At 42.7% G+C, this 9814-nt stretch overlaps 1 pseudogene; it reads left to right on the forward strand.

Moving 5' to 3' along the window:
- Positions 1 to 1122: 1122 nt before the first annotated feature.
- LOC107516375 lies at positions 1123 to 1592 on the forward strand (annotated as a pseudogene).
- The last annotated feature ends 8222 nt before the right edge of the window (positions 1593 to 9814 follow it).

The following is a 9814-nucleotide window of genomic DNA, read 5'->3' on the forward strand; positions in this document are numbered from 1 at the left end:
GTCCATAAAGACTAGAATGACAACACTCACACTGAAAGGGTGATATCAGTTTGGAATTTATGTTCTCAGGATAAATAGAAAACCCTCACTATTTGATTATCCAGCAAGAAATAAATGGCTATCCATAACCTGTCTAATAAAATAATCTATTAATTCTAGAAGCTGCATGAACAATCTGTTGTTTGATTTCTCCTCCCCTATACTTGTCCACCTGGGTGTGATATAACTGATTGGTTTAACATGGTCATAAAATCTTTGGCTGCATCCCACCTACTCCTGCCTCCTTTCACAGAATGATAGGCCTGCAGAACCTCAGCAGTGACCACACCACAGGAAACACATGCCTCAGGGAAAGGGAATTGTTTGTTCTGCAATGCATGGATTTCTCCTGTTTTTTTTCTATGTAGTACCTACTGCCTCCTCCAATGGCAGCTTTGAAAGCCATGGATAGAGCCCATTGTATGGATTTTCTGTGAGGGTGGAAACACCATCCTCTTTTTCCTAAAAATTGTGATCAGACCCAAAGTACAAGCCAATTCATGAAAGGAAGAGGTGAGGGCCCTGAGATCTTCCAGCAGACCCATGTGTCCCTGGTCTTTCTAGCTCAAAGCCCCTCAACTATATCCACTTCATACTTTTATTTCTTCTTATCTCCATTCCTTTCTTGGCTCCAGTGAAGCTTTTTAAATGGACACGAGTTATTTTCAGGTGATCGTGCATATATTTTCATTCAATAATAAATTCTATTTTATTTAATACATCTAAATATTATTGTTTTAACATTTAGTCTATTATGAAATTTTTAAACTATTTTATATCTCATACTTTATGTTATCTTCAAAAGCCAATGTGTGTTGCACACATACAGCATGCCTCAGGATTCACCAGCTACACACTGCATGTGCTTAAAAGCCACACATAGCTAGTGATTACTGTACTGGCCAGCCCAGTTGTAGAAAAAGAAAAGGAGGAAAAGCTTATAAAAAGCTTTGAAATGTAAACTATATAATGCTTATAAGAAAAGAGTAGATCACTTCTCCACACCCCCAAGTGACACTTGGGGTGCATCGCACTCCCTCCAAACTAAGCCAGTGCCACTAACGTCTCCTTCCTGCTGCCATCATGATCATTTACCCGGACCTCATCAGTCATGATGAGATGTTCTCTGATATTTACAAAATTCGGAGGTTGCAGACCAGCTGTGCCTGGAGGTGGAAGGGAAGATGGTCAGGAGGACTGAGAGTCACATTGGTGATTGCCTCCACTGAAGGCCCTGAGGCGGAAGGTATGGAACACAGCAATCACTGGTGTCGATATGGTCATGAGCCAGCATTTGCAGGAAACCAGCTTCACAAAAGAAACCTACAAAAAGTATATTAAAGATTACATGGAATCGATCAAAGGGAAACTTGAGGAACATAGACCAGAAAGAGTAAGACCTTTATGATAGACTGCAGAACAAATTAAGCACATCCTTGCTAATTTCAAAAAAACTATCAGTTATTTATTTGTGAAATGTGAATCCAAATGGCCTGGTTGCTCTGCTAGAATACCGTGAGGATGGTGTGACCCCCATGTATAATTTTATTTAAGGATAGTTTATTTTCTTTAAGAATGGTTTAGAAATTTTAAAAAATGTTAACAAATTTAGCAATTTGGATCTATCACCTGTCATCATCATAACTGGCTGCTGCTTTTTATTCACACAGTTGGACTAGGATGAATGAGACTGATGTTACCTTGAGCTCTTCATTTATTTTGACCTTGATTTTTTGGAGCAGAGGCATAGTTTTTAATAAAAACATGTCATGTAGGATGTCAAAAAGTAAAAAGCATTTAGACTAAAAAAAAAAGAAAAGGAGTAAATCATAAACCAATAGTTTATGAACATAGAGGTAACAAAATCTCAAGAAAAATATTGGCAAATTGAATTCACTCAAAACACATTATTATATTCTAAGAATTTAAGGATGGTTTAACATTAGAAAGAGTATGCATGTGTACATGTGTGTATCCATCAGCATTAACAAATTATAAAGAAAAAGGCTACTAATTATTAATGGTTTCATCTCAGAGTGATTGGGTTTGGAGTGATTTGCATTTTATTTTTTATGTTGCTTGTACTTTTTAATACTTAAAAGCAAAAAAAAAACCATTTTATAGCATAAAAATAAAAAGTGAAGGAAAAAACAAAATTAAAAATGATTATAAAATACAAACAGAAAAAAAATAATTTGAGAGAATATTGTTTAACTCCATGCAATCATCTCAACCATTCCCTATTGCTTATATGATTATTTTATATATATATAAAAAAAAAAACCCAGGCACTGAGCTTGACAGGATGTTCACAGACAGTAGGATTCTACCTCCTGCTCACCTGATGGAACCCCTGTGTTCAGGGCTCTACCCTACCCCACCCCAGGGCTGAGTCTCATCAGTTAAGTGGAGCTCGCCTCCTCTTGCCACTGATTGGTTCATGCATCTGGACTTTGATTAATCAACACATGGCATTCCCTTTTTTCCCTGGCCCCCACAGGATGTCGTTATTGGTCTAGGCAAGCCGTGACTTAAGTTGGTCCAATCCAACTGGAAGGAGGCCCTGTTATTCCATGACTGGGAATGATGCTGTCCCCAACTGGCCTCAGAAAAGGAAGCATTGTTTCCTGATTGCAGCTTGTAGCTCTCTTTGTCTAGGAGCGGAGTTGGCTAAGGGCAAGGCAACAAAGGAGAAAGAGCCAGGATTAACAGAGGTATAAAGGCAAATGCTGACCACAAAGCACCCTAACCGCGCCCCCCCACACACACACACACAATTCTTCTAGTGTTTGATAAAGATGTCCTCATTCTTTAGTAGTTTTCAGACTAGAGTTTACACATCAGAATCAGGGCTGGTTAAAATCCAGATCTGGGCCCCAAAACCCTCCAGAACCCGAACTGCTGACTCAGCAGGTCAGGGCTGAAGGGGGGGGCGAAAGAGGGGGCGGAAGGGGGTGGGGTGCTATCAATTTTTCTTTTAAACAGGTTCCAGGGAATGTGATGCCTCTGGTTCAGGACCTGCTCTGAGAGCTCCTGGTTGAAGCTTCTCTGCTTATGATGTGCCTACAACATATTTTATATCCTTTTCATGAAACTAATAATTGGATAAAACTGAGAACCTAAAAAAAATAAATTGTAAAGTATAAGTTATGATTTCTATTGATGTGAACACTCTGGAATTTCTACAGTGAATTTTCTTCTATGCCTACCTAATTTCTACTACTTGCTATTCCAGCTAACCTCTATTCATATCCCTAGATAAAATGCATTTTTCCATGCAAAGTGAGTCAGTTAGGAGAATTCAAATTGAAAACCAAGAAAGAAAACTCAGTTGGCATTTTCAGGTTGGGGAAGTTTGGGGCAATCAAGTAGGCGAGGTAATAATTCACAGCTTTTTCTTTTTACAATACACTAGTACATTTTGTCTCTCACTAGTGCACAATTTATCCTGACAACAGCCTGTAAGGAAGAGGGAGTCAAAGTTGTTGTTTTCCTTTTTCACAGGTGAGAAAACAGAAGTTTAAAAACCATACTTGACTCCATGAAGAACCTCTGCTAAAGGAGTCACAGAAACAGGGCCCCAGATCTAGCACTTGGGTCTTCAGAACCTAATCTCCTGCATCCCCTCTCCAACAAATTGCCTCAAACTTTTGGATTCAGATAAATACTGGTATATTTTAAGTTGTGTCACATCAAATAAGCAGTGTGCTGAGAGCATGGTTGAGAATGACAGTGTTCATTCACTAGGAAAAAATTCCAAATATTTGCAAAAGTATATGACCGGAAATCATCCTCAGGAAGAGCTAGGGTGCTATACTTTGGAGAAATGCAAAGAAATTAAGTTGGCCTACTATCATTTTAGCTTGAAGAAAAAGGACACCATTGTTCAAGCTTTAAAATAATTTTGAAAAACTCTTTCATCTCACAACTGTCCCCTCATTTAGCCAAAAGCAGGAAGATAAAGCCTGAGTCACAATTTTGGATGATTGCATCATTTGTTTTATGTCAGAATGGCTTTCCTAAGCACTCCTGGTGGGTAGAACACTTGTATCTTCTTCATCAGACCAATGCTCATGTCAGAGAAAGCTCCAAAGACATGGGTAAGCCCTGATGTCTGACAATTCATGGGTGCAAGAACTCCCTCTGTTTTGAAATCCCCAGTCAGTGCCTGTCCAAAGAGCTAAGCTGATTCACAGAAAAAGCTTCACTGGCACCTCACAGATGCCAGGCCCCAAGCTGGAGGACAGAGGTGCATTCATTCTTGACAACTGGCACATCAACAGCATTGACATTGACGTAAGCATCCAGTTCCTTTTCTTGATACCCCAAGTCAGGCTTAATGCCCACATTTCTTACATGGCAGACCCTCTCAGTTGACCCCAGCCTCTATTCCCAACTTCACTTGCTACTATAGGGGCTAAAATGCCCAGATGTGTCCCCAGACTCTCTTGCAGCTAGGTTTGGCCAGGAGATGGGGGGTCAGGGTCTGCCAAGGTCTTTTTGGAAAGTATTTTCCCTTCCAGAGATTTCCCTCTGTTCACTATTGGCCATGATACCTGGGAATAGAAGCAGCAGTTGTACTGCAGCTCTGAGGTCAAGCTCAAAGACAGAGTTACCTAAGACAGAAATGACCTGACTCTTTAACCAGACTGCCCACTTCCAGAATTTCTTATGAGTAAACAGTGAATGTCTTTTAAGCTATGAGAGCTGATGGGGTTATTATATGTAAACTACACAAGGACAGTGGCTATATGTCTGCATTTTAAGACTCTTCCTGGCGCTTGGCAATCCTGACTATGACTCATATGAGCCTGCTATGCTAGTCTTTCAGGCTGGAGAACTTGTACTCTGTTCAAGGTACAAAACCTTCTCAAGCCCACTTTAAATCACCCCCCAGTCCTCAAATGTCCCAGCTGCACACTCTCACCTGCCTGTGAGCCCCACAGTACTGGCTCAGAGGCTCTGCAGTGCCCCCTCTAAGCTGAACTGTGTGGACGTCATATCGCTGGATCAGAGCCTGTCCAACCTCTAACTGCTTCTAACCTCTCACCCAGACTCCCACAGTGTGGTGAGGAGGTTCTACTCACCATAGCTTCCTAAATCTATGCATCCTCACTATGTGTCCTCACTAGGTGCCCCCACTAGGTGTCTTCCCAGATTTTGTCTTTGCTAAAGAAGCCAAGTCCGGTGAAAGTCCCTAATTTTCAAAGATGAAGATCAGAAAGATTATTTTAATTTAATGGTTTTGTTCAAATTTCAGTGATGTTCCAGGAGTTTCAATTGTGGGGTAAAAGAGTAGAGCAGGTGACTCAGTGATCAGAAAGAGGGTAGAAAGCCACCCACCCTGCCCTGGGCACTGTGGGAAGAGAGTACTGAGGAGGAAAAGAAGGGAGGAGCTGCATGCACATGGCCTCCCTCTCCAGACAGATGTCCAGGCTGTTGGCCAAGCTGGGAGGAAGAGGCATTTGCTTCACTCTCCATTAAGACCATTGGGAGGAGCAGACTACACACCACCCCAGTATCAGGTGCCAGCCTTGCCCTTGCCCAGGAGCAGTGCCTAACCAAGAGGGTTCAACTGACATCCAAGGGCCAACTTGAGACCAGATCACATGGTCAAATACACTCTCATAATGTCCCCACATTTCTTGAGAGCAACGCAGGGAGGACCTGAGGAGGAACTCTGGAAGGCTGACCATCTGAAAGCAGCTACATCAGTCTACAGAGATGGGGGCAGTATTGCCAGGATGAGGCTTCCAGGGCCTAGTGACAGGAATACACTCACCCTACAGTCCTGCAAGGTGAAGCTGGAACACTCACTCACAGAATAAACCATGTGTCTGTATGAATCTAGGGACCTTGAACCCACAGAATATATCTTATAAACTTACTTAAGACACCTCAGAATTCTTTGCAGAACAAAGAGAGAGACAAGAAGGGAAGAAGGATCAGAAAAGGTGAAAGAAAGAGAACAACGAAGAAGGAAGGAAAAAAGAGGTCAGCTAGGTTAGCTGCCTCCCTTCTCTCCACCTCTGCTCCCTACCCAGTCACATATATGGACAAGTCCAGTCATTTTGAACTAAAACAGGGAACATTATGGAAGAGTGTAGGCATTGGGGTGGCATCATATGTTCTCTCTCCCCTCAGAACAAATCTCCAGTACATTCTGAGCCCCAAAGGGACACAGGAACTCATTCTGTTTTGTAAGCCAAGATTTGATTGGTGCCTCCTGCTAAACACTGCATTCTCCTCCCTTGTCACTTCTAGATGTTGAAATGAGCTGCTTATCCAATGTGCCTGATGGGATAATAAATCACTGGGGCCCCTGGGAGACTGATTTCCTGATTACACAACCTCTACACAAGCAGATCCCTAGCCCTGGGCACACATCTACCTCTGACAAGACAAAGACCCAGCCCCAGCAGACAGGAGGTTACACTGCAGACACTGGCTGAGCTTGCCCAGAAAGGAGGGTGACGTAGAGCTTACTGGGAAGGGCCATCTGTTGCGATTGTACGGCTGCTGAAACATGGCAAACGATGGTGGTTTTGTTCTGGACCAGCTCAGTGCCCACCAAACCCCGCCTTCTCCCCTCTAGGCCAGGCACTCCTTTCGGGTGTACCTCTCCTTATCTTGAAAATCAGGACATGGATCTCTCCCTCCCACCAGTTCCAGCAGGCCTGGATTCTAGGACCAATGCCAAGAGTTGCCAGCAGCAAACATGAATCCTGTGGGGGAATGAGGACAGGGACAGAGATTGGTTTTTCCACATGGATATCCATATATGCCAGCCTCAGAAATTGAATTAAGGTGCTATAATTAAAAGAAAATACAAAAATCAGGTTTAGTAATTTTTCCAGATATTTTTCCACTCAGCAGAAGTCCAGGATGTGTTTTTCTAAGCCTCTTTCCTCTGAAATGTACATATTTTAAGGAAGCATAGCCCATATGCGCTTATTCACATTTTATACATAATGCTCTTAGAGAATATTTACTGTTTCAACATTCATTTGTTTACGTTTAAAAAAAAAAAAAAACCCCTGAACTTAAAAATAGGATGAATAGATATGTACTTAAGCTCTAAGGTTTTTGACTATTTGAGAAGTCTGCTTCCATGCTGAAATCCGAGAGCTTTTCAAATTACTGAAGATATGTTGACTACCTCGGCCCTGGTTGAGAAACCATGAGCTGATTCAAGTAGAGACCAGCTTCATGAAAGTAGCAGCCTCTGTTTGCCTATGATAGTTATCTGCCTGGAAGAGGGTGAAAGAAAGACCAAGGCCATGTGAAAAATCACCTTTGCCCCTCCAATACTCATGCCTTCTCTCCTGGCCTTGAGTGGGAGGGGACAGGACATGTTGGAGCTTGCTCTGGCAATCCTAGGGAAAGTCTTCATTATAAGAAATGATAAGAAAATTCAACGTTGGTAGGATGTTCCCTCCCACTGAAAAACTGAAATAGAGCGAGGCAGGTGAGAAGTACAGGCTATGGCAAATGGAGGCAGACTCTGCCTCTGTCATTCTCTACTCTGAGGTCTTAAACTCTATGAGATTCATTCCCGTAATCTGTAAAATGGGAATAACACACCTGCCTTATAAAAATGCAAGGATCAGAAATGCACATTTAAATTCTCAACACAGTATTGGGAACCCTTAGCAGACAATACAGAAGAGTCTGGAAGGCACCTTTTCTTGTCAATGTGAGAATGGAAGCCACACCTGCCATGACCCAGTGTGCTGTAGAGTTTCTGGGCCAATTTTCAGAGGATACCTGTTCAGGTGTGGGCTTTCACACCTGGCAAGCCTAGGGAAAGTCTTCATTATAATAAATGGTAAAAAAAAAAAAAAAAATTCACTCCCTCCTACTGAAAAACTGAAATAGAGCCAGGCAGGTGATAAAGAGAACCTGAAGCTTATTCCTGTTGGCACTCTGCCTGGGTCAGAGGAGTGCATGGCCCCAAGAGTATGCAAATTATAAAGGGCATTCTTTACATTCATTTCACCTGAATGTGATAAAGACTATCTCATAATTCTTAGTGTAAGGACAGACTCTGCATGGCTAAGCAATGCAGTCACCAAAGTCCCCTCGCTCCCTTAGGGAAGAGTGGCAATTCCCCAGCAGGGAGGAGCTGGCAGGGCAGCTTCTTTCTACATGTTGTTTAATTTACACACACCTGGGTGCAGATTCACATATGTGGAAGAATATTTGCAGTACTTTGGCATGGTATAGAGTGACCGTGCAAGTGAATCCCTGAGTGTCTGACATGCTCAAACAAGCCAATCTAGAGACGAGGTGGGTGGTTTTCTTTTATGTAAGGCAGGTACTTCTTTGGCTGAACTCTGTATACAAAGGCTTCTCATCAATTGCAGCTTCGCAGTGTTTCTGAAAATATAAGCACATTAAAGCTATCTTTTTCAAGGCAAAGATAGATATCACATGTGCAGGCACACAAACAAGCACACACGCACATACCAGTTAAGTCTGCTGGCACTTGAGGAGCCATTATTTATGATCATTTTTTTCTTTTATTATTACTATTATTTATTATTATTTATGCTTACAGCATCTGGTCTTCCTAGGTGGTCTCCCATCCAAGTACTAACCAGGCCTGACTCTGCTTAGCTTCTGAGATCAGACATCAGGCTTGTTCGCAGTGGCATGACCATAGACCATGGACTGTGGCTCCACTGGGCTGTGAACCCAAGACCTTCTGCATGTAAAGCAGACATGCTAACTGTTATGTTATGGAACCATGTCCCGTGATCATTTTAATTGCCCAGGAAATGGCAATGGCATTGTGTGGCAGAAGGAAAGCAGAAAAGAACTTGAAACTTGACAATTTACAATCTAACTCTGAGAAAGTATCTTTTGACATCAGGGGCAGTAATAAGAGAATAACTATATCTTAAATGAATAAAATAAAATAAAACAAAAATACAGGCACAGTCTCAGTGCTAGGCCCAAACAGGCATGTGGTTTAGGTGGATGAATGATGAATATGCAAATACGTGATGAAGAGATGCCCAGCTCCTTATCCTGCCACGGGCAGCTCTGGGGCAAATTGCCCAACCCCACAAGGCTCCAGCAGTACCTGCTCATAAACACCCCCTCCCATGTTGGCCCCTTCTCGCCTCCCATCTCACTTCTCTCCATGCTCCCTCCTCCCTGGGACCACTCCAGGTGCACCACCTGCCTCAACTTCCTACCTGAGGTCAGCTTTCAGGATAACCAAATTAGACATATGCCATCAGATTTAGTGGGCACAATCTCCTACCCAGTGGCACCTGAAAGTGTGGTCTGAAAGACTATGTGTGTTTCTTCTTCATCCAAAAATAAAAATCTATAAACATGCTACCTGTGGCTTCACAGTCATTCTGACTATATCTTCTGGAAGAATGTGTACCAGAGCTGGGAAAGTGAGATTTCCATCAGCTGGAGGCCAGGTGCCATCAACTCTAGAATGTGCCAGGAAGCACTTGTCCGGCCCTGGAAAGAAATATTCTAGCCTTATCTACAAGATGAAACTTCCTGGCCGCAGCCCACATAGCCTATGAGTACCTGCTGTTTTCTATCTAAGCCTTGAAGTCTTGGCACCCGTACATTGCTGGGTGCTTGTTTGTTGCCAGCTAGTAGGGCAAAGCTGCTCTCCAGGCACTGTGAACTTTCTGCGACCCTTCAACCCAGAAAAATTCCTGCCCTTCCAATCCTCCCACCCACCACAAGGGAGGAAGAAATCTGGGCACTATCCAGAATTCCTAAACCCTAAGCCTCAGCACAT

Source organism: Rousettus aegyptiacus, unplaced genomic scaffold (assembly GCF_014176215.1).
Source record: "Rousettus aegyptiacus isolate mRouAeg1 unplaced genomic scaffold, mRouAeg1.p scaffold_m13_p_12, whole genome shotgun sequence".
Classification (NCBI taxonomy): Eukaryota; Metazoa; Chordata; class Mammalia; order Chiroptera; family Pteropodidae; genus Rousettus; species Rousettus aegyptiacus.